Source organism: Sminthopsis crassicaudata, chromosome 2 (genome assembly GCF_048593235.1).
Source record: "Sminthopsis crassicaudata isolate SCR6 chromosome 2, ASM4859323v1, whole genome shotgun sequence".
Taxonomy (NCBI): Eukaryota; Metazoa; Chordata; class Mammalia; order Dasyuromorphia; family Dasyuridae; genus Sminthopsis; species Sminthopsis crassicaudata.
The window spans coordinates 287,420,598-287,447,089 of NC_133618.1; the positions used below are offsets into that span (position 1 = coordinate 287,420,598).

A 26,492-nucleotide genomic window follows, 5' to 3' on the forward strand; every position below is an offset into this window, starting at 1 on the left:
ATGACCTGGGTTCAGATTTTGTTCTTGCCTTTCTTTTTTGGTTGTTTTAGTTTTTAAATAGTATTTTATTTATTTTTCCAAATACATGTAAAGATAGTTTTCAACATACCTTTGCAAAACCTTGTGTTCCAAATTTTTCTCCCTCTCTTCTTCTCCTCCCTAAAACATGAAGCAGTCTGATATAGGTTAAACATATGTAATTCTTCTTAACATATTTCTATATTCATCATGCTTAAGCATTTACTTTTCTAACTACTTTTTATGGGCTTCCTTTTCAAGCCTCAGTTTCCTGCTTTGTAAAATGGGTATCATAATCCTAGCAGAATACAGAATTGTTTTATAGAGGATTGTTGTGTCAATTTTATGTAATGTTTGTAATTTAACTTCTCATTGCTCTATTTGACAGTGTTAGGGCAGCTAGGTGGTAGGCTGGACAGAGAGCCAGACCTGGAGTCAGGAAGACTCCTGAGTTTAAATCTGGCCAACAACACTGTGTTACTGGAGGCAAGCCACTGCACCCTCTTTGCCTCAATTTTCTCATCTGTGTAATGAGTTGGAAAAGGAAATGGTAAACCACTCCAGTATCTCTGCCAAGAAAACCCCAAATGGGGTCACAAAGAGTTGGACATGACTAAACAACCATAAAAGAATAATATTGTCTATCTGCTTTGAAAGGATAATAGGTAAATACCCAGAGTTCTCTATGCCAGTGAAGTCATAATTCTCTTGTTATTTTAAAGGTCATTTGTAACAAGTGCATTATATGAATATGACTTATGTAGAATACAGATACATGTAAATAAAAATTTTTTTAAAATCACAGAATATTGGAGTTGATAGGAACCTTCAAAATCATCTACTTGAACCCTTTTATTTTGCAGGGAAGGAACCTGAAAAATTAAGACTTGATTGACTTTTCTAAATTTATGTTATTAATCTTTTTTATTTTCCTGTCTTCTGGGGGTTTGTAATCAAATTTAGGATATCTCTCTCTGTTCAGATTTATCATAATGGTATATGTCTTAGAAAATTGGAAGGTGAAATGACATAACTTATTTTGTATTTTCATATATTCTGTATTGACTTGACTTTTTACATATTTTCCCCCCTTGGAATATAAGTTCCTTGAGATAAAGGACTATTTTCACGTTTGTTTTTTTTTGTATATGTAGTACTTAGCAGAGTGACATGTGGTAGGTACCTAATGTGGATTATGATTTCTCAGTAGAAAATTAGAACCTAGGTAACTTTGTACTGAATTTGAAAGAGAGGCACTGGAAAAATTTCAAAGTGCTGTTTCCTTTATGAGGGAAATTTCTGTTTCAATGCCTTTTTTGAACAATGTGAATATGTACAGAACCTCAATATTTCCATGTGATATTGACAGATCTCAAAGTGAAGCTTGACGCTAGAAAGCTATGCTAGTTTAAAAAAAAAAAAAAAAAAAAGCCATGGTAAGGTTGAAGGGTTCCAAATGTGAGTTTAAATATAGATCATTGTGTGTATGTTGATGAAAGACTAGACTAGCTATGTTTGGAGTGATTTGTCATCTTAAAGTTGCTTGTCAGAAGGAATTTTTTTTTTTCTTTTTTAACTGTAATTTCTGAAGATGGGCTACTAAGCCATGGAGAAGTATTGTAATCTACCTCAGTGGAGTGGTAGATAAAATCACCAATAAAATTGCACCTTTCATTACCCAAGGACAGTAGGTTGATTTATCTTCTTTAAATGAATTTGAGATAGGCAGAAACGTTGAAAAAATTTATTAGGAAAACTAATGAAATCTTAATCTACATTGAGCACGTCTAGGACCAAGACAAAGGAAATAATAGTCAAATTGTTTTCTGCCTAGTTAATTTAACTGAAATCTTGTAATTTGTTAAGGGAGCAACACATTTTAGAAAGGACATTACTTTAGAGAATGTTTAGGGGGCAGACATAGGATCAGTCATAGAATCACAGAAAACTAGCTAGAAGAAATGTCATTCCAGTCTTTTCATATTACAAATGGGGACATTGAGGTCCAGGGAGAGTCACTCTGGAAATGTCAGAGGCAGGATTTGGATCTAGATTCCTTGATCATAGCCAGTGCTTTCTTCTAGAGGTACAATAGAAGGATCTAGGGATATTTATCAATCAGTCAATTAGCAAATGTTTATTAAGTATCTAATATATGATAGGCACTCTGCTAAGTGCTGGGGATACAAAAAGAAGCAAAGAACAGGCTTGCCTTCAAAGAGTTTACCATCTACTGTGGGAGACCAGTCAGAGAGGATAAATAGGAAATAATTAATGGAGGGAAAGCACTAGAATTAGGAAGAGTTGGAAAAGGCTTTTGGTGGAAGGTAGAATTTTAATTTGGATTTAAGTAAAGTCAGGGAGGTCAGTAGTCAGAGCTGAAAAGGGAATCCAGACATGGGGAAAAGCCAGAAAAAAATGCCTGTAGAGATGAAGTGTCTTCTTTATGAAATAGTTAGGAGGTCATTATCACTAGATTGAAGAGTGTGTGTTGGAGAATAAGGTATAAAAGAGATTGGAAAGGTAGGAGGGCCGGTTATGAAAGGCTTTCAAAGCCAAACAGCATTTTGTATTTGATCCTGGAGGCAATAGGGAGCTGGTTACTGGAATTTGTTGAGTAGGAGGGTGACATGGCCAGACCTGTGCTTTAGGAAAATCACTTTATTACAGAGACAGAACATGGAGGCCAGAATATGGTAGTTGTATTTAAATATTTGAAGGACTAATACAAGGAAGAAGGACTGAATTTATTTTGCTTTGCTCTAAGAATTGGTAGAAGTTGTGAAGATGCAAAGCTAGGTTTTAGTTGGGAAGACTTTCTAAAAATAAGTTTTTTCAAAGGGAAGGGAGAAAATCAGCTTTTATATGGCTCTGGCCAGGCACTGGGCTAAGTACTTTACAAGCATTATTCCATTTGATCTTCACAACTCTGATCATAGATGCTGTTGGTGCTTAACACAGTGCCTGGAATATAGTAAGTGCTTAATAAATGCTTATTTACTGACTGATGAAGTAAGTCCTACAAAGGTTATGTTTGTATGTGGGGGTGGGAGATAATTACTTTCTTTGGAACTAGAACTATTGTCAGATATGACTGCTTAATTATCTATTACAGTTCCTACAAAATGGACATTAAACATAGCAGGCTGTGATCTCAATGTGGAGATATCCACTATAGTTGTTAGTTAAGAACTTGAAAGCAGATTTTTAAGATTCACCTAGTTTATAAATGATTTGGCTATTGAACCTTAAGAACCCACCTAAGGATTTCAAATTTTCTTGTCACAGATTTTCCAGTGATTTTCCTTTTTTTTCTGAAGAGTGGTATCCTTATACTGATATTAGGTATCACTTGAAAATAAGGAGAGCAAAAAAAGCATTCTAAGTTTGACTCTTATGATTCATTTCTTAGAATTGCATTCAGGAAGCACTTATTTTCTAGAATGATTTTATCGGTAATATGACAGGATGTCATTTTAGGAAAAAAAGATTTAGTATGATTGTTTTCTTTTGAGCAATTGGAAAAGATGATTTCTTTTTAAAATTATAGCTTTTTATTTACAAAATATATGCATAGGTAATTTTTCAACATTGATCCTTGCAAAACAGAAGATGAAGATTTCTTTAGAAATTTATGATTTCCAAAGTACTTTGTCCCTAAAAATTCTGTAAGATCATATAATTAATATAGTCCTCATTTAAAGATGGGAATGCTGAAGCTGTGTAAGTGACTTATCCATAGTCACTTTGCCTTGAATCCAACTCCCATGTCTCCTGACTCCAAATGTCTCCAGTGTTCTTTCCCTGCGTATCGTATTATTACTATGTCCTGTTCAGTGTTGTTTGACTTTTCCTGAACTTAGATGGGATTTTATTGGCAAAAATATTGGAGTTGTTTGTCATTTCCTTTTTCAGTGGATTAGATAAAAAGTCACTTGAATAGAAAAAGAGCTATTGAGTATCTGAACCCAAATTTGAACTCAGAACTAACTCCAGGACTAGAACTTATCCTCTGAACTATATAGTTGCCTATCATATTATTCTTCTATAAATATTCATGTAGTTTCCCTCTCCCCCCCCCTTGATTTTCCTTGAAAATAGAAGCTTAGTAATCAGTTATTTTCTGTTTTCAAGCCCCAGAAGAGGAAAGGTATCTGTTTATTCAAGAAAGGTAGAACTGGTCTTTGTGTCATATGAGTGAAGCAGAGTGATCCTAGCTTTATAGGATAATGCCCTCATCTTAATTTTAATTTTACTAAGGATACCAAAACTGATGGATAATTATTCTCCTTATTGTAGTACTTGGAAATCTATGTAGGTGGCGGTGATTTTGTTAGGGATATTTCTTCTCATTTTTCCAGATGATTAAAACTGAGGGAAAATGGAATTTTCCAAGCTTACATAAGATTTAAAGTCTTTTGGGATCCACATATAAATCCCAGTGTAGTGTACTTATTCTTAGTACAAAATCTTAGCTTGGGTTCAGGAAAGTCTTTCAGATCCTTATGATTTTTACTAGACTTATTCAAGATGAAAGAGAGACATTGTGAGGAATTAGGCCTCAGAGTCTAGAAGATCTGTGTTCAAATCCAGCTGCTGACATAGACCATATGACTCTGGGCTAATCTCTTAGCCTCTTAATATGCTCTACAATTTTCTAAAATTAAAAAAGTATTGAAAAGATGCTGCTGATCTGTGGTAGTGGAGGGAGTTAGTAGTATGAGTATACTCCCCTATACTAATGAAATCACTGATCTCAGTCCCTATCTCAGTGATTCTGGAAATCTTTCTGCACTCTCTAATTTGAAGTATGAAAGGGAGGGCAATTCTGCCTCCATATGGTTTTATTTTGAAAGCTTCTGAGACTTCTGCCAATTTTTCACACCCTAGACCACTGGGTCTGCCCTCATTGACATTCTGTCTAAGCCACCTTCTAAAAAAAATTACTATTTTTAAAAGGGCACATTTACAGAATTTCCATTTTCAAATAGTTGTTAGCCAGCAAGGTGCCTTAAATTTTCCTTCTGAAATATTGTTATAATATTAAAATGGTGTCTTTTTTAAGGCACTCCCCCTTCACCCACTCCTCCTCCCAGTTCTTCCTATTTGAAGAACTGTGTTTCATTTGCTATTTATACCAACATTTGTCCCTTTCTAGTGGCTTTTGGCTAAAATGCCTGTATGGTAAAGGAATCATGCTCAGAAGCAGAGTTTTCTAGCTTCTTTTTCTATCATGTTAGCATGACCTGAAGGGAAAAGGAAGAGCGTATATATAAAAAGCATTCTGTTTAGAATACCATTAAAAATAGGGTCAATGCCATAAAATTGCAATAGGGAGAGAGGGGAGGGATGAAGGGAGGGAAGAAAGAGAGAATAAACAAGGCCAAAAAAAAAACCACCCCCAAAGCCAAGGCCTTACATGTTTGATTGAATTGTCTTATAACAATGACAACAAGCTATTGTCTTTAAAAACAACAACTTTATATTCAGATAAAACCCAATAGCTGGTACACTTTGGATCAGAAAAGATTTGTTGTACAAGAGACTACTGTTAGACTGGGTCGTGCTTGGCAAGATAAGAGGGAGAGGAGTAAAGAAGAGGAGAGAGAAAGGTGGAGGAGGAGGAGACAGACAGAGAGACAGACATATGGGAGCATGAGAGGAAGAGAAACAGGAAAGAAGAAGGAGGAAGGGAGAGGGGGAGGGAGAGAGGGAGGAAGGCAGAGAGAGAGAGAGAAAGAGAATGAGAATTAATCAGCCAAATTTAAATTTCTTGTTAGAAACCAGAAAGTAGGATCTCTGAGTTAGATAGCCTATAGAACTATTTTGTTCCATATTTTGGTGTTTGGATTATCTTAGATGATAAGATCAATTTCTTCAAGCAATGCTGTGAACTTAAAGGAATGCATTCTGGTGTTGGCATTTTCTTGCTGTAAGTACCTTGGGAGATAATGTTAAATATTTACATTACTAGAATTGTTTTATATCCCTGGGCATCCATGAGATATTTGTTCAAAAGAAAGGAGAGTATAATTCAAATGCTTGCTCACATATTCACCTCAAAATTAGGAGAGTGTTGTTTGAAACCTAGTGGAATTTCAGAAAATGTTTACTCTTTGTGTGGCTTAGAGAGCTGGACATGGATTCAGAAAGACTTGGTTCTAGTGCTACTTTAGACACTGATTCTGGGTAAGTTAGTTAAATAATCTGAACCTCAGTTTCTTCACTTACAAAATGAGAGGATTGCACTGTTTAAACAGGTAAGGTTCCTTCCAATCCTAATCTATGTTCCTTTTCTCTATCGGAGAACATTAATTCCAAAATATTTTCCTAAAACTCATGGATTCTTATATTCAGGCTAGAAGTTGAAATATAAAAACAGACCAAGAAAAAAAAAAAAAAAAAAAAGATAAAAGCAGGGAACCAGAAGGTTCTGGTTTCAAGTATACTCTGTGATATTTAGTGAAAAAACAACAAAATTAGATTAGAAAGATAACTGATTGTTAATATCAATTTTATAATATCATGATTATATAGTCAATTGGTACAAATCAGTTATGAAGTTGATTTAAGAGGTCAGAAAACAAACTGATTATTTCAAATATACTAAAACTATCCCTCAGAATTTTTCTTTAGATTTTATGGTACTTTTTGGATTAAATGAAGGGAAAAATGATTGTAGATCTTGTCACCCATAGTATTTTCTATTTTAGATAGATGCCTGATTAATTTAGGTTTCAATGGAAGAAGCCCAATATGCAAATATGTTGTTGAGTTAAATTTTGGATCTGTTTTGGGGAGCATGTACTCTTGCAGAAAACTTAATAATTTTTTTTTTTATTATATATATATATATATATATATATATATTTTATAATATTATCCCTTGTATTCATTTTTCCAATTTGCCCCCCCTCCCTCTATTCCCTCCCCCCGATGACAGGCAATCCCATACATTTTACATGTGTTACAATATAGTCTAGGTACAATACATGTGTGCGAATATCACTTTCTTGTTGCACAATAAACATTAGATTCCGAAGGTACATGCAACCTGGGCAGACAGATATTAGTGCTAACAATTTTCATTCCCCTCCCAGTGTTTCTTCTCTGGGTGCAGCTACCTCTGTCCATCATTGATCAACTGGAAGTGAGTTGGATCTTCTTTATGTTGAAGATTTCCACTTCCATCAGAATACATCCTCATACAGTATTGTTGTTGAAGTGTACAGTGATCTTCTGGTTCTGCTCATTTCACTCAGCATCAGTTGATTTAAGTCTCTCCAGGCCTCTCTATATTCCTCCTGCTGGTCATTTCTTACCGAGCAATAATATTCCATAACCTTCATATACCACAATTTACCCAACCATTCTCCAACTGATGGACATCCATTCATCCTCCAGTTTCTAGCTACAACAAAAAGAGCTGCCACAAACATCCTGGCACATATATGTCTCTTTCCGCTCTTTAGTATTTCTTTGGGATATAATCCCAGTAGTAGCGCTGCTGGGTCAAAGGGTATGCACAGCCCGACAACCTTTTGGGCATAATTCCAGATTGCTCTCCAGAATGGCTGGATTCCTTCACAACTCCACCAGCAATGTATTAGTGTCCCAGTTTCCCCACATCCCCTCCAACATTTGTCATTATTTGTTCCTGTCATCTTAGCCAATCTGACAGGTGTGTAGTGGCATCTCAGAGTGGTCTTAATTTGCATCTCTCCGATCAGTAGTGACTTGGAACACCCCTTCATGTGAGTGGATATAGTTCCAATTTCTTCCTCTGAGAATTGTCTGTTCATATCCTTTGACCATCCATCAATTGGAGAATGGTTCGGGAAAACTTAATAATTTAAACATTTTAAATCCATTGCTAAGAAAATATGAATTTGCCCCCTATTGCTTCTGAATATGACTGATATAACACTTTTTGTGCAAAGTGTTTGTTTATGGATCATCTCCATAAAGTAAAATTTAACAGCTTCTTTGTGCCTCTCTTTAGTGAGGCTTGATAGAAGGAAGGTGGCTGAGATATGTTGCAGGTATCTCAGATCAGGTGTGTGGAGTGCTGTGTTGGGTAGCAGGCAGAAGTTGGAGAGTAATTGGTATGCAGAAGGCTTATGGTTTATAGCCTTCAGTTCTCTGAATGATAAGGAGTTCAAGTTGAGTTTTCCCTAGATTCAAGATACAAAGAGGATTTAAAGGAATCAACAGATAAAGGAAAATTTGTTTTGGTTTAAAATAAGATGATAAATCTGAGCTAACATTTGAAGGGTGACAAATAATCATCACAAAATCAGAGTGTTTAGTATGGAACTTAAAGAGTATGGAACACATTGGATCCACTATATTATTTGCTACTGAATTTGAAAATAGTGAAGGTCAGAAATTTGGCTGTGGAATAATGAGTATGTTTGTCCACACATGTTTGCAATAAAAGGAAATAAAGGAAGAAGACTTCTAGGAGAGAAGATTGTCAGAGACCTAGAGACTCCCCAAAGTAAATTTCACCATTTAAATCTTGCCTTTATGAGCCAGATTTGATACAAAGCTCTTATTGCATAGTCTAGCCTTAGAATGTTTACACCAGTAAATCTTCAATTCCAGTCAGGTCTATCTTCTCACTTCCGCAGGAAAACATATTTAGTTCCTTGGGTTTTTGTTGGCTCAATCCTTCTTCCTTCTTATATTCTTTCCTTTTACTTCAGTATTTTTATTTTTTTGAGGCAATTGGGGTTAAGTGACTTTCCCAGGATCACATAGCTAGTGAAGTCAAATTTGAACTCAGATTCTCTTCACTCCACGGTGTAGTGGATTGTATTCACTGAGCTACCTACCTGCCCCCACCTTACTTTTTATTATTCTCTCTAGCCTACCCATCCTTCAATGCTCAATTCAAGTTCTTGTACCCCTCCCAGATAAGTTCAACCCAAATTTTTCTACATACAACCCACAATTTCATATTTTAATAAAATCGGACAACTCTTGCATTCAAAGGGATTTTAGAATTCAAACTAGTTTAGCCTCTTTCCCATTGCTATAGCATTTCTGACAGGTGACCATTCAGGCATTTCTTTTATACTGAGACTGTTGTAAAATGCCACTTTGTGAGTCAGTTTATTTTATTGTTGGACAGTTGTACTGGCTAGGAAGTTCATTCTGTTATTGAAGTGATATCACAGCAATGTGACATAATGTATAAAATACTAGGTGAAGAACCAGAAAGTACTAGGCTCAAATCCCATTTCATACATTTAATAATTTCACTACTCTGAATAAGTCACTTAACATCTCTTTACCTTAATTTCCCCAAAAGTAAAATTCAATGAAACACTGTTTATTAAGTATTCATTAGGTGCCAACCACTATGCAAAGTACTAAGGATGCAAATAAAAAAAGCTAAGAAAATCTTTGCCTTTAAGGAGGCAGCAGATAAAAAAAGAGTGGTTCCCTGAAAGAGATATTTTGGCATGGAAAATTATAGGGATGTTAGGTAAAGCTATTGATCAACAATTTTTTTTTTTTTAATGGGGATAGCAGTGGTGAGGATAAAATGAGGTCATAGATAGCTTGTTACTAAGCACATGAATGTGAGTTTTACTACTGGGAAGGATGGGCTGAGTTCAAGAGTTTCTGAGCTTCACTGGGGATAAAGCCAAAAGGATATCTGCTAGATCAGCACCAATCTGATAAGCTCCACAGGGGGCCACCCTGAGAGATGAACTTGCCTAGGTGCTAATCAGTTCTGGGGTCAGTTTTTGACCATGAACTTTGCTCTGGTGAGATGGGGGATCCATTTGAACAAACTAAATGAAAGAAAACAAAACAAAAACTAAATCAGAATAATATGCAAAGCATATGGTTAATCTTTTTTCCCCCAATTTTTTTTTTCTTTTTATTTATTTTTTATTAAGGCTTTTCATTCCCCAAACACATGCATGAATAATCCCCAACACTTACCCCTGCACAACCCCTCTTCCAAATTTCCTCCCTCCCTTCCCTTCACCTTCCCAAGATGGCAAGCAATTCAATATAGGTAAATCACATGCAATTCCTCTACATATACCTCCACAACTATCATGCTGCACAAGAAATATCAGATCAAAAGGGGGGGAAAAATGAGAAAGAAAACAAAATGCAAGCAAACAAAACAAAAAAGTGAAAGTACCATGTTGTAGTTCACACCCAGTTCCTACAGCCCTCTCCCTGGGTGCAAATGGCTCTTCTGTACATGGTTAATCTTCAAGTGTTATATAAATGTCATTTACTATTATTATTCACTACCGGTTCATCCTGTACATAGGAATAACATAAATTAAGTACAGTCCCAGTGTTGAAATGCCTTGCTATTATTACAACTCACTGTGTGACCCTAGGAAACTTTATTTGAAAAAAATTGTTTATTAACTATAATTAACTATTATGTGAGAAAGTACTGTTCCAGATAATGAGAGGTGAAATAAGATCATTCATCCTATTAAGGAAGCTTTTTTTTTTTTTTTTTTTTTTTTTAATCCCTAAAGTGTCCTCCTCTGAAGATGAACCTTGGGCTTCCCTGTTCCCATAATATATTTCAACGGTGGGTTCTTTATTTGCTGATTCATTTCTTTAAAAATAAGAGGTATTAGTATAAGTACTTTGAATCATGAGGTGGGGGGATAGTGCCTCAAGCTTCCCTTCAGTTTTCTCATCTGAACCAGCAGACCAGAACTCCACTTTCCTGCAAGTACCCACAGCCAACAGTGTCTTTTCTCTGCTGTTTCTGCTCTCACTTAGTGCTGGTTCCTTCTCACCCAGGACCATGTCTCTGCAGCACAGCTGGGCCTAGTGTTCCCAAGCAGCTGAGGTTCTCTCAGTCTTCCTGGACCACAAGCAGTCTAGAAGGTGAAAGTTTCTGTGGTTCCTACTGAGACTACAGCCACACCTAGCTAGCCTGAAGGGTCCCCACTTGGTGTTTCTGTGAAGCTATCCCAGAAGTATTTGTACTTCAGATAGGTTAATCCCCAGCTGGGAGTCTTTTTTCAGATCTTCTTGGGTTGTATCAGGAGGATTCCTAGTCCGTCCCAAGTTATCTTAATTTTTTACAAGTCTGTGTTTGCCCTGAATCATAAATTTGTTCTATTTGTAGGGGAAATCAGGAGAGTTTGAAATTTGTCAGCCTACTCTGCCATCTTCCCAGGATCCTCTCCAATGTCACTTTTTAAAAGTGTTTTAGCATTTGCACGGTATTAAAGCTTAGAATCATAGTAAGACTTTTGGGACACCCTGTGAATGTATATATTTTCTCCCTTAAGTCTTTTGAGAGCCAAGAATTTTATTCTATTGTCTTTCTAGAGGTATATTTAATATATATTGTTTCAGTTATTTTTCTATCATCTGACTTCTCATGATTCCATTTGGCATTTTCTGGAGTGGTTTGCCATTTCCTTTTTTGGTTTATTCTATAGATGAGGAAACTGAGGCAAACAGCATCCAAGGGCCTTGCCCAACGTCACATAGTAAGTGAGTTTCTGAGGCTGCTTTTGAACTCAAGTTTTTCCTGGGTCCAGGCCTAGTACATAAAATAATTGATGGTATAATAATTTGATTGACTCGAGTCCTGGGAGACTTTCTAATCTTTAGCAGAGAGAGAAAATGAGAGGGAAAAGACAGAAGGAAAAGATGGCTTGTTATTCTCCTGCTCATCATGAAAGTGAAAAGCCAGGATGTTCCCAACTGATTGGACCATTAGAACAATAAGGTAGAGAAGGCCGGCTATCTTTCTCTTACTTGCCAGACGAAGGGAAGACACTGTTGTTTTTTTTTTTTTTTTTTTTTGATAATGTGTTTTTTACATTACCTTTAATTCTGAATATAACCCTCTATCTCCACCCCCTGTAACAAAGAATAAAAGGGAGAAGGTACCTTGCTACATACTTTACCAAAACTAAATAGTACATCAACCCTATTTGATAGTATATGTAAACTCTAGAGCAGGTTGGGTAATATTCGTAAAGGGCACCATTGGGAGACAAACTCTAAAACTTATGGTGAGAGGGAGGAACATTACTCCTTACCATCTACTCTGCTATGTTCCTTTAGACCCCTGGGTATTGTCATTTCACTTGATGGTGTGCCCTAGGGATTCCTGAGTCTTGCCATCCATCTTATGGCTGAATTCTTCTTTTTTGTTTTAAGTTCAAAAGTAGATGATTTATTTTATTTTTTGAATTAATTTTAAAATTATGGACTAAAACAGGCATTTCTATAACAATACAATAAAAGATGATTCACATGAAATTGCTAATCTGTTATATACAACTTGGTATTCCTTTTAAATATATAATAAAAATATCATATAAATTTCCTTTTTTCCCCCTTTTTTTCTCTCTTCCCTCCTTCTCTCAATCATTTACCATTATATATAGATAGATATGTGTGTGCGTATGTATGTATATATTGTAGAGATATATGTAAAAATTATTGTATACTTATTTCTATTTATCATTTCTTTCTCTGGATGCAGAGAGTGTCTTTTTTCATATGTCCTTTATTTTTAACTTGCATGTTTATAATAGTCAAAGAAACTCTTTAAACATTATTACTGTTACTTTTTGCAATGCTCTTTTGGTTCTGCTCACTTCACCCTTGTACCAATTCTTTTCTATTTGTTGTTTCTGCCATTAAAGTATGATCTCATTAAAAGCAAGTACTCTCTGCTTTTTCTTTGTATTCTGAGTGCTTAGCACAGTGCTTGATACATATTGTTGTTCAGTTGTTCAGTGTGTCTGACTATTTGATCCCATGGATTTTGTTCATGGAATTTTCTTGGCAAAATACCCAAATGGTATGTAATTTCCTTCTCCCTTGTGTCCTTGTTTTATAGGTGAAGAACTGAGGTAAATAAGGTTTAAGTGACCTTAGGGTCACACAGCTAATAAATATATGAGGCTTTATTTGACTGAATCTTCTTCCAGGACTCCAAGCCTGGTGTTTTATTCACTGTGTCATAATTGTCCCCATTTGACACACAGATAGCACTTAATAACTATTACTTCATGCATTTTTCACATGAGCTTCTGTTTTAAGATTGATTTTGTAGGATAATATTATTTAGAGCTAGATGGTACCATGGAAGGATTTTAGTCCAAACCCATCAAATTGAGATACAGGTAATTAAAATATATTTTGCCTCAGATCTTAACAATATTGAAGGGCAGAGTTTAAACCCAGGTCATCTGATTTCAAATCCAAAATTCTGTCTATTTTACTACTTCTTTTACTTAAAAAGTATGAACATTTTTAAAAGCCTAAATATATTTACATTTCTCTTAAATTCAGCCTTGTTTTTAGTCTGTTGCTCTAGCTCATTGAAATATTTTTGAATCCTAGTTTTTGTCATAAAATGTTATTCCCACCAAACTCAGCATCATCCAAAAACTGGATAAATATACCATCTGTATCTTTAGCCAAGCTGTTGATGAAAAATGTTTAAAAAAAAAAAAAAGAAAAAGATAGGGCCAAGAACAAAAAAGCCTTTGGCACTCTACTAGATATTTCTATCCAGATTCACATAAATTAATTAATCTATACTTTGGTATGTGATTGTTCAACTAAGCTACAAATACAATAATATCATGCAGGCCACATCTTTCCATTTTGTCCACAAAGAGAGAAGCATTATTAAATAATTTTTTTTCAAATCAGGATATACTACATTTGGCATTCTCCTAATTAACCAGTCTAGTGACGCTGGAGGAAGCTTTTTCATCCCATGTGGAGGATTTATGGAGGTCATAGACAATAGCAAAATATGATGGACAGGTGTGAGTAGATTATAATCTGCATTTTAATAGCTTTTTATTGACAAAGCATATGCATGGGTAATTTTTCAACACTGACCTTTGCAAAAATTTCTGTTCCAACTTTTTCCCTTCTTCCCTCCGCCCCCTCCCCTACATGACAGGTAGTCCCATACATGTTAAATATTTTAAAGTATATGTTAAACACAATATATGTGTGCATATTTATATTCTTGTTATACAAGAAAAAATCAGATTTAGAAAGAAGGTAAAAATAACCTGGGAAGGAAAACAAAAATGCAAGCAAGCAATAACAGAGTATAAATGCTATGTTGTGGTTCCCATTTATTTCCCAGTGTTCTTTCACTGGGTGCTGTTGGTTCTGTTCATCACTGATCAACTGGAACTGATTTGGATCCTCTCATTGTTGAAGATAGCCACTTCCATCAGAATTGATCCTCATATATTGTTATTTAAGTGTACAATGATCTCCTGATCCTGCTCATTTCACTTAGCATCAGTTCATGTGAATTTCTCCAAGCCTCTCTGTATTCATCCTACTGGTCATTTCTTACAGAACAATAATATTCCATAACATTCTTATACCACAATTTATTCAGCCATTCTCCAATTGATGTGCTCCCATTCAATTTCCAGTTTCTAGCTACTACAAAAAGGGATGGCACACACATTTTTGCACATACAGATCCCTTTCTCTTTAAGATTTTTTTGGAATATAAGCCTAGTAGTAACACTGCTGTATCAAAGGGCATGCACAATTTGACAGCTTTTGGAATGTAGTTCCAAATTGCTCTCCAGAATGGCTGGATTCTTTCACAACTTCACCAACAATTCATCAGTGTCCCAGTTTTCCCACTGCCCCTCCAAAATTCATCATTATGTTTTCCTGTCATCTTAGCCAATCTGACAGGTGTGTAGTGATATCTCAGAGTTGTCTTAATTTGCATTTCTCTGACCAATAGTGATTTGGAACACCTTTTCATACGGGTAGAAATAGTTCAATTTTTTCATCTGAAAATTATCTGTTCATATCTTTTGACCATTTATCAACTGCAGAATGGCTTGATTTCTTATAAATTTTAATCAATTCTCTATATATAATCTGCATTTTTGAAAGAAATATCTACCTATATCCATGAGATTATAAATCCTTTGAAGCATAGTAGTATAAATTATCCTACTAAAGAAAGGTTAGTTTAGTTGACTTCTCTCTGCTCAAGTAAATCTACTTCTCTGTAGCCTAGCTATCAGTAACCTCCTATATTAATTTGTGTATTTATAATGGTCAAAAATCACCTAGTTGCTCATTCTGTTTTTTTATTCATAGGTTTTTATTTTCCAAATACATGCAAAGTTAATTTTCAACATTCACCCTTGTAAAACCTTGTATTCCAAATTTTTCTCCATTTCCTAGACAAGTAAACTATGTTAAACATGTGCAATTCTTCTATCATTCTGCACAAGAAGAATCAGCTTTAAAAGGTGGGAAATAGGAAACAAAAAAAAGCAAACAACAAAAAAGGTGAAAATACTATGTTGTGATCCGCATTCAGTTCCCATAGTCTTGTCTCTGCATACAAATAGCTCTCTCCATCATAAGTCTGTTGAAATTGGAATTACCTCATTGTTGAAAAGAGCCTCATCCATTAGAGTTGATCACCACATAATCTTGTTGCTGTGTACAATGTTTTCTTGGTTTTATTTACTTTATTCAGCATCAGTTCATGTAAATCTCTCAAGGCCTTTCTGAAATCACCCTGCTGATTGTTTCTAATAGGACAATAATATTCGATAACATTCATATATCAGAATTTATTCAATTTTCTAATGGGATCCACAGTCATTCTTAAATTAATATTACTGTTACTGTATATAATCTCTTGGTTCTACTCATTTTAGTCTTGCACCAAACTTTAAAAGTGTGAACTCGTTAAAAGCAAGGATTGTCTGCTGGAGAGAGAACACAGGAAGACCTGGGTTCATATTCTGCATCTGAAAGATATCAGGTGCATGACACTTGTTAATTACTTACCATCTAAGTGCTCCAAGGTGACTAATCAGTTGTTATGCTTAGCATAGTGGTAACAAGGTTCTTACTTGAAACTTCTTTAAAAGGAGAGCCAAAGTATAAATCTTAGATACATAGTAACAGAAGGAAAAAAAATAAACTATGCTAGCTCAGAAAAGATCAACCTGCTAGGTGATAAAACAAGTTTTAAACTCAAAGGATGCAGACTGTGGCCTTTTGACAATGTTCTCACCCATAAAATATGCCTGGAACTTTTACTCCTTGGTACTTAAAAAGCATTCAGAGTTTTAGCTGGTGCAGGATTTTTAAAAGCTTGATTTGAGGATTTATTAATTTTCTTGTTAGTAATGATCTTTTGAACATTTACAATGAAGCATCATATCTAGCAATATTTCCCAAATACCTGTCATTTGGCAAATGATTAAGTAATTACAAAAAAAAAAATCCTTTTTATTTCCACATAGGTGAATGTTTTGAAGCAGGGAATGCTTCTCTTTCCAGTCTCTTTCTGATTCTTAACATAAGATTGCATTATATAGTCAGTTTTCATTTTTCAATGCGAATGGAGAGAGGTAATAGCTTGAGTAATATAAAAACATTTCTGTTTGGTTTGAAATGTATTACATGAGGGGAAATTAATAAAGCAGATTTAAATATATTTTCCAAAGTACAGTATTTTACAAATAAGAACAAAATGTTATTAACTTTTTGTTGCAAAAACAATGAGTTGTTATATACTCATATATAATAATGAAAGTATATAGTAATGTGATGTTACATTATAGGTAAAATACTATCTGAATAAAGAAAATGTGTTTTAGTCCCTCATTTCTTTTTTCTTTTTGGTACAGTTATTTGCTTAATTGGATTTATGTTAAAGATAATTCACATTATATGAGCATAAACAAACCAATGGCCAAGGTGGCTCAGGGGTATAAGGAATGAATTAGAGCTTTTAAATTTTCAGTTTAGCTACAATTGCTCAGCATTATTAAGCAAAGATTTAAATACACTGTACCCTATAGTGGAATTGCATAAGAGACTTAAAAGGAGATTGCAATAGCTACAAATGAGGCCAAAAATAGAGTTTTCATAAATTTCTCCAGTTCATAGAAGATAAAAATAGAATGAGGTCCTGGAGGGAAAAGCAAAACAAAAGAAAACATTGTAACTTTAGAATTAACCAATGGATGTTTGTTAAAAGGCAGCATCCATGAAGAGCTTCATAGGTACATAAGTGCACCTCTCTTTTATAGGAAGAAACTGTCCCAAGTGATTAAACTGGGAAACAGAAGAAGGCTGAGATTTCTGAACTTTGGGCATTTATCATCCTGAACTCATCACGCCAGAGAAAATCACTGAATGTTAGATCTAGAAGAGAATGTCCTCTTCTTTTTATAGTCAGAAAACTGAGATCTAGTGAGTCACATAGCTAGTTAGTTGCCTGGAGTATGTACTAGTATGTAAAATGAGGATTAGGAATGATGTGTTCTAATTTTTTGTGCTTTTTCTCCTTCTCAGAGTAAATTTCAGCTAAAGATTCTACCTGAAATCTTACCTAAAGATAGGAGGGAATAAGTATAAGTGATGAATGTCCCCTTAATCTACCTTTTAGTTCTATTTAGTTTAGGGAAGATGTGGAGTAATACAGCCTTGCCAAGGTTGCAAGAGTAGAATAATTCTGTAAATAAGATAATCTTGAGGTTTACTTTTGCATATTATCATACAAAAATTAGGAGACAGGATTGCTACACTTTTTTATATATAGTATTCTTCTTAATCATAGGATAGCAAAGCTAGAATGTAACTTTGAGATCATCTATTTCTGCATTCAGTAGAATTTCTACAATTCAGTAGAACTGCTGCTGGGTGTAGGGGGACACATAAACAAAACAAAAATCATTGCCTTGAAATTGCTTAAATTCTACTGGTGAGGTGGCCAATTTTAGAAGAAGAATACAATTATTTTGAGGAGGGAGAAAGTATTCATGACATGTTAGCCTTAAAAGAAGGTAGGGAAGGAAGAAGTGAAAGACAGTTAGAATCTGTTGCAGGTTTGTACCAGGTTACTAAGATCTAAAATATACCACCAAATTGGGATAACAGCAAAGAGGCTTGTTTGACTACAGTATAATATATGTTGCAGAGGCTATGTTAAAATCTCACATTTGGAAAGTTGGAGGGACAAGATTATAGATTTAGAGCTGAAAAAGAATTTAAACATCATCTAATCCCACATTCTCATTTTACAGATTGAGATACTGAAACAAAGACTTGGCAAGATCACAAAGGTGATAAGTGTTCCAGTTGGTAGTTGAACCTGAGTCTCATGCTAAATCTAGGTCCTTGTCTTCTACTCTATACTTCTAGTTAAACTTCTAGTTAAACTCCACATTGTCAAGTACTTTAGATACTATTTGAAGCATTTGTTTTTTTTCCTATAGGTAATATGGTCACTAGTTTCTTGAGCATGAGACTGCAGTGGTTAGACATATGCAAGAAGAAGATTATTTAATCCAGAAAAAATTTCTGTATTCTACAGATAACCAAAACTTAAAGTTGATAGATAAGACCTAATGAGTTAATAAAAACAAGTTTGAAACCCATGTTCTTCACTTCCATTCCAAAGCCCTTCCCACTCTACTTTTGGGGTATTCTCCCCCCCCATCTCTCCTTTACTGCCTTCAGCCCTTTCTATTTCCCCCAGTTTTTTCTGTCTCTCTGTTGTATCTCCTTTTCTATTTCTTCCCCTTTCCCTCTTTTTCTCTCCCTCCCTCTGTCCCTCCACCTTTGTCTCTCTATCTTTATATGTGTGTATAAATAATATATATCCCCTTTCAGTATATCACTCTGTGAATTATCTATAGTTATGTTTGTATGTATGGATTAATCTAAGGCAAGTGTAAAGATTAAAACCAAGATATAAATCAGGGGAATTTGACCTAGGAGATGAGTCATAAGGCAGCTAGGTAATAAGTATAAATAGGTATTAGAATACAGATGATTCATAGTTAAAAAAAAAAAAAAAAAAAAAAAAAAAAGAGTTGGAGCATGATTAGTTAGATGTAGAAGACAGCCAATGAACAAATACGTGTCAAATAATTAAAAGTTATATTCACATAAAATATTATGATTTACAAAGTAGTTTTCTTATAGGGAAGAAAGGGAGAAAGGGGAAAAAAAAAACATACTATTTCCCCCAGATAGATACATGGTCTCCGAGAAATTAAGTTAAATCAGATAGCTGGGAAATATGAGTCTTTTTAGATTTTTGACATTTTGTTTTTCCATATGAATTTTATCGTAATTTGGCAAAGTTCTGTACCTTTAGTAGGTTGATTGTTTAGCCCTAAATCTATATATTATTTTAGGGCATATGCAGCCTTTATTATGTTGGCATGGCCCGATAATGAGGAATTAATATTTCTCTCATTATTGAATCTTTATCTCCATAAAGAAAGTTGTAGTTTATAGTTTTGTTCACATAAGTTCTATATATGTCTTTGTAGAGGATTCTCTTATATTTTATATACTTCTGTAGTTATTTTGAGTGAAATTTCTCTTTGTGCCTTATCCTGATTTTTTTTATTTTTTACTTTATTTTATTTTATTTTGCTGAGGCAGTTGGGGTTAAATGACTTGCCCAGGGTCACACAGCTAGGAAGTGTTAAGTGTCTGAGACCAGATTTGAACTCGGGTCCTCCTGACTTCAGGGCTGGTGCTCTATTCACTGCATCACCTAGCTGCCCCTTATCCTGATTTTTTTGTAAATAAAGGGCTGCTTATTTTGGTGAGTTTGTTTTAGATCCTATCAATTTATTTAAGTTATTATTTCAGTTAACTTTTAGGTAAATCTTAGGGCAAGTCCTACAAAATAATCTTTAGAATAACAAGACAGGTTGGGGGGGCACAATTCAACTTAATAAACATTTAGTACCTCTAATAATCAAAGTTTGTAAAGTTTATGAAGATGCAAAACTAGACAAAGCCATCTTCTTCAAGAAGCTTTCAGTCTAGTTACTGGGTGAAAATAGTTGCAAGTAACTATAATGACAAATTGGAATTTGGTGGTCACATAAGGGGTTCAAGCTGTGTTTGAAGGGGAGAAGTAGAATGAGACTGCTGAAAGAATGGCTCCAGTTTAGATAGGGCTTTGATCAACTTGAGATCTTCTGATTTGCCCAGAATCTCACAGCTACTAAATGTCTGAGATTAGATTTGCATGCAGGTCTTTCTGACTTCAGGCCCAGCTTTCTATTTACTGTGCCATCAACTGGCATGGCAAGCAAAGGAAAAAAAAAATGCATCCATAGGATGACTCAACTTAATTTTCTTTGTCCTACCTTCTGTATAACTTTTTTTTTTTCTTGTAAGTATAGGACAAAGTGGTAGCTTTAGCTTTTTTTTTTTTTTTTTTTCTTTTTTTGTTTAATAGCAAGGGTAAAAGGCAAAGTACAGTCTAAATCATGTTTAATTAGACCCATGTGGAAAACATAACAATTATCTATGCCAAACTTTCAACATTTTTCTTTTCTTCGTGTTTAATTATTAATGTAGTAACTGATGCAATATTCTTTTTTTTTTTTTTTTTTTTTTTTAAGTGAAACAATTGAAGTTTGCACAGCATTGCAGGCTGTTATCAAGTTATCTAAGTATCTTTATCTTGAAGGAATGTGCTTCTAAAAAGAATAAGTTCATATCCCATTTATGGAATCATTTTCCCTTTGAGAATGTGGTGCTGCCATTTCTTAATATTTTCCTTTCCTGAGTTTGAGCTAATCCCAAAGCAGGGAGTTCAGCATATGTAGAAAAGAAGACATAGAAGCTAGTGGCCATTTAATTAGGTTCAATTTGTGCCTATTTCTCTGCCCTGCCTCCTTATCCTTAAAAAACTTCTCAATTTAGTAAATATAGTAATAAGTTAATAAAGTTTAGCTAGAACTTTGAAGTCATCTTCAATATGATTCAAAATGAGCCTGAGACCCATTCACATCTTTCTTTGAGGTTTTGGATTAGCAGTTTTTACTTGTCTTCTGAGTTTCTGTTTTGATCTTCCTTGTCACCTTATTAACTTTCTATAGTCATATTCTTGTTTGTTTGTTCATTTTGCAGTGTATATTTTTCATTCCACCTAAGGTGGAGGGGTCACTGTCTCAGGTTTCAGGCCTTTCTTGCTACTGGTCTCTGAGTTACTTTTGAGGTTCTGTAAAATTTTCAGTTCTTCCAAAGTGGTATCATCTAAAGGAAAAGTGTGGTCACTGCTCTCTTGGCCTGTACTCTGGTTTTTGAATGACCCTGGAACTATAATTAAGGTCCCTGCTCCCCTGATGCTGTAAGCTCTTATGTGCAAGTGCTTGTCTTCACGGGGGGTTGTGACCCAGATCTACATATGGACAATGAAAATAGAATCCTGAACCCAGTGACAGCAAAGGAATCCTGTAATCTTCTGACAACTTGACTTACTCCCTTTTTGCTGTGGGCTGAGAGTTCCACTGAGAGCTACTATTGCTATTAATTCAATCACACCCAAGGCTGGTTGCTGGTTTGCTGGGGCTGGGCCTGCATTGGTGCAGTCTGAACTGGACTGTACTCCACTCTTACCCTAGCATGACATACCTTTTTGGCTGACCTAAATTTTCTTGCACTGGACAATTGTTTAACCCCCATCCTTTTGCGGGTTATGTTGTACCAGAATTGGCATTATTTATAAAGTTGTTTAGAAGGGAATTTGGGAAAGAGCCTGCTTTTTCTCTGCTACCTTAATTCTATATTTCTCCCCTTCATCTTCATGCAAAATGAAATAAGCAGAACCAGGAAAATAATATTCATAGCAAGAACAATAGGCAAACCAAACTGAATGCTATTAAATTGTAATGATCAAGCTAGTCCCTAAAGAGGAGAAAGGAGACTATAGCTTCTTTGCTTCCTTTCATGGGGATTGTGGATATAAAATTTTCTTGTAATGTAATACATGGTGATGTGCTAGTTTTATTGAATTTTTTTTTTGTTTTTTTTTTTTTTTTGTTATAAAAGGTGGCTCTGAATGAGAGAGGAGGGAGGATCTTTTGAGGGAAATGTAGGTGATATGAAAACAAGATATCAATAATTTTATATTGTTGTTGTTTAAAAAGAGGTCATTTTTACTTTTCTTGCTTCAGGTTGGCCAAATCATTATTGTTTATTTTAGAAGTTTTAAAAATTTTTGATTCTGTCCATCCTCCTCTTTCCCTGCTTACCACTTCTCCAGTCTTGCTTGGAGTATTTGGAATTATGCCCTAAAGAATACTTCTCCTCTATTGATTTCTTTGATTAAGGGTTTGATCAGGCAGCTAGGTGACATAGTGGAAAGAGGACTGGCTTTGGAGTCAGAAAGACTGGAGATCAAATGTAACCTCAGCTATTTTCTAACTAGTTGTGTGATCCTGAAAGATATTTAATCACTTTTAAAAAGCCTTGGTTTCCCCTCTATAAAATAGGGATAACATATCACCTACCTTTTGGGGTTTTTTGTATTTTGCAAATTTTAAAACCATATGGAATTATTGGTTGTTTTTTATGATAATAACAAGAAAACACAAGTAGCTGAGAGCTAATTTTAATGCAGAGCATAGAAGACAGAGAATAGACAGCCTAGATGATTAGTGTAATTTTGCTTATTAGTCTTATGGTTTGTTGTGTTCAACCTATGATTAAATAGGTTCTTCTACCATGGGTCTGTTAAATAGTACTGCATTATTTCAACTTAAGGAAACTTTAGGGAATAGTCTGAATTTAATGCTATTGGCACTCTCAACTTTCTTGGCCACATGATCCCTTTCTATGACTGTCCAAGATACATATTTCTTAACTGTGGCTTTCCAAAGTCATTGGAATTGACTGTCTCTTTATTGTCAGTTAAGATATTTTTTTGCATCACTCTAAAATGTTATTTCTTTTCCTAGATTTAGATTTAGTAGATACATGTTTGAATCCTCTGGAATCATCTTGGATAAGTTACTGACTTACCTCTCTAGCCTCAGTCTATTTATCTGTAAAATGAAGGGATTGGATTACATGACATTTAAAGTCATAGTAGCCTATATCTATAATCTGTAATCTAACATCTATGTTCTCTGTAAATTAGAATCATGGAATGTAGGCAGTATGATACAGTAGAAAGTATATTGACCTTTTAGTGGTGATCTACATCATAGATATAAAATTAGAAGATATGAGACTATTGAGTCCAAACTTCTCATTTTATAGATGAATAAATTGATACCCAAATAAATGACATGACTGGCGTAGAGTGACACAGGTAGTGAGTAGCAACACTGGGATTTGAATCTGGTAGTCTTGACTATAAATCCTGTGCTCTTTCCAAATTTTGGCGCTCCTCCTTACGACATATGTGATTTTGAAAGATTTGGAAGAGTTTGGACTGAGTGAGCCTCATTCTCCTCATTGATAAAACAGACTATATGATTTATAATTATGGTCCCTTCTAGCTTTAGATCTGCGCTCCTATGACCTTAGAAATAATCTTATCTGATCACTTTAAATTTTATTTTATTGTTGTTGTTCAATTGTTTTCAGTCTTGTCTGGCTCTTTGTGGCTTCATTGAGGATTCTCTTGCTAAAGATACTGGAATAGTTTGCCATTTCCTTCTCCAGTTTATTTTACAGATGAGGAAACTGAGGCAAATAGGGTTAAATGATTTTCCTAGAGTCACACATCAGTAGGTGTTTGATTCTATATTTGAACTTAGGTAGATGAATTCTGATTCCAGGCCTTGTACTTTATCCATTGTGCCACCTAGCTGCTCATTTTTTGTTTATAAGTGGAGGAAATTCCATGCTCAGAAAAAAAAAGCTGCTTGATGGAGTGGACCTGAGGCTAGGACTCAGATTTCCCAATTCAAAGATGACTTTTCTTTCTTTTCACTATAAGACAGCCTTAACCATCTCCATTAAAGAATAATTAACTTTCTATTTATCTTGTGTTATTAGTTATTAATAACTAGATGTTGTTGCCTAAAATTGGAAAACATTTCATAAGAAGAAACTATGTGTGCTCCCAAGGCAATTTGTATTACTATATAAGAGAGTGATATTACGTTATTAAAGGCCTTCCTTCAGGTGACTCCTTGGTATGTTGATTAAACTAAGTTAGGAAACATCAGGAAGCCTCAGCTGTTAGGTTAGAAAGAGTCACCTTATTGAGGAAATCTGGAACAAGTTCTCAGACAGGGGCAGGTGGCTCATAATTATTTTGTTAGTGAGATCCCTAAGGCTTAGAAAGAGTGGAAAGATGTCAGGAATATTCAAATAATACAGGGGTTGGTTCTTTTAGAACTTTATATTTGCTAGAAAAGAAGCATTTTGAATAGGAAATAAAGATTTATTCCCATGAACATATTTTACTGAAGTCAAGTTTGCTATTTTGCATTCAAAATAAAATTGCATTCATAATAGTATCATAGATTTGAGCTGGAAAGAATGTCAAAGGCCATCTCTTTCAAGCCTATCATTTTACAGATGAGTCAAATGAGCCATAGAGAGAATAAATGATTTGTCCAAGTCATGCAAGTAGGAATATGGGAGTCAGGATTTAAACCTAAGTTCCCTGGCTTCAGATGCAGTGTTCTTTCCCAAATTATGGAAACACTTGTGTAAATGGGGTGACCTTAATCTCCACTCCCTCCATATTCAGTTTTATTTAGTGGTAGGCAAGAAATATGTATGCCCTTTTCTGCATTTCATTGAATTAACTATGTTTGATATATTATGTAGTACTAGAGAATGTCATAGTGTAAGTAAAAAAAGCTTTGTAGAACTGGTTTTTGAAAGTTCATGAGTCTATTATAAGTCATATCTCCATTTTATTTTGTTGGTATTTATGACTTTGGTTTCAGAACAGTTATAGAAAATGCCTGTGAAACAAAATCACTGTATAGACCTGTCACTACATGGCAAGCATGTGGTATGATGATGTGAGCCTAGGATTTATGGTTGGGGAATGCCAGGAATCTTGGGCTTAGTTGTCATTGAACACTGCTCCGCCTCTCTGTGCTTTGGGTCTGCTGTTTAGAAAGTTACATCTTGCATAAACAGCTTAGATCCCATGAGAGAATAGGTGCTTTGTGTGTGTTATGCTGTTGGTTATGATCTGCTGTACTACCTGAAGACTGGTTCAAAGGTAAGTTAGTAGATTAATATTTATTTGCTTTTCACTAGGTGTATTTATATGCACAGTATATACCTAGTATATACTATGTAATATGCTATATATATAGTATGTACTCTATAATATATTTACTCTATAATAGATACTATATAATATGCCATATGTAATATATGATAGAATATATATGTATAGTATATACTTAGTTTGAAATAATGTGAACTTAGAGTCAAAATTTTAGTTTTTAATTTTGGTGATTTTGTCTTATATTTCATCTTATTCGTGTCCCTTCATTCCATCCTCAAAAGCCACTAAAATATACCAGGGTGGTGGGAGTAGTGGGAAGTGGAATTCATTTCAAACTTCTGATTAGGTATATTTTTCAGATTCATTTCTAAGGATAGAGAAGAGACCCATATGGGAAAATTATCTTAGTCTTATATCTAATTTTATAAATATCAAAGGATGATGGTAAGAGCTTTGTAAGGGTGATATTAACCATGTAGGGTTCCCAACCCTCCTTTTCTTTTAGTATGATACTTAATAACATAATTTGACCCTCTCTCCCTCCCTCCACCGCCCCCCCCCCCAAAAAAAAGGAAATCCCAAGAAATCTGTCGAAAAGTAGACTGAGCAAGAACTAGGATTCTGGGAATGCTTCTATTTTAGGGCAAGACATATTGGATGGATGCTGAGGTATGATTGAGATACTGTTGCAATATGTTATGAAATGAATTCTAAAGGATGGACTTTTATTACATGACAGGTCCTGAATAATTTTGTTTCATAGTCACCCATCTGAAACAGGTGCACGATTGACATAATAAATTTAGGACTAGAAGGGACTGTAGAGATCATTTATTTTACTTTTTTATTTCATAGGTGCCAGAGAATTTAAAGAGAGTTGCTTGATGTTATACAGATTGGCAATGACAACGCTAGAATTTGAACCTAGATCATTTAATTCTAAATAAAGGTCTTCACTCCAAATATAGGAACCAACTTTATAACGAATTTGAAATATTTTAAGTTTGATTTTGAATGGAAACCTTTGTAGCTTGGTCCTGACAAAGTCTTCATATCTGAGGAAAAAGGAAGACTATGCAGGAATAGTAAAAGTCATTAAAGAATGCCAATAAGAGAGCACAGAAACTGAAGATGAATGAACAGGACAATTGGCTGTGTGTGAACAGAGAGCTGCGTCACAAACTGGCTTTTTGATATTGCAGAGCCATTATTAATGAAGGGATAGATTAGATTTTTCTTGAAGTCTCTTTTAATTCTAAATCTTTGATTTTCTGAATTCTCTTTTACAAGAAACTCATGATCTATTGGTTGGATAATCACCAAATTTTGTATTTGGTACTGTCTACATTCTGTGACATTCATGGGGATAACAATAGAAAGAAGGCAATTCAGTCTATACAACTGATTCTTCAGGGTAGACTAGGTGGGTTCACTAAGAAATGCTTTAGGATTT

At 34.8% G+C, this 26,492-nt stretch overlaps 1 protein-coding gene across 6 annotated transcripts in view; it reads left to right on the top strand.

Moving 5' to 3' along the window:
* Window positions 1-26,492, top strand: part of STXBP6 (syntaxin binding protein 6) — a 339,987-nt gene that overhangs the window by 41,323 nt on the left and 272,172 nt on the right. Inside the window, exon 1 of one of the 6 annotated variants that reach the window (XM_074289610.1) lies at window positions 24,947-25,027. The exons of the other annotated variants lie outside the window; for them this stretch is intronic. The gene's annotated coding sequence lies outside the window, so the exon portion shown is untranslated. Of the gene's footprint in view, window positions 1-24,946; window positions 25,028-26,492 lie in introns of those variants that run through there. 6 annotated transcript variants of the gene reach the window in all.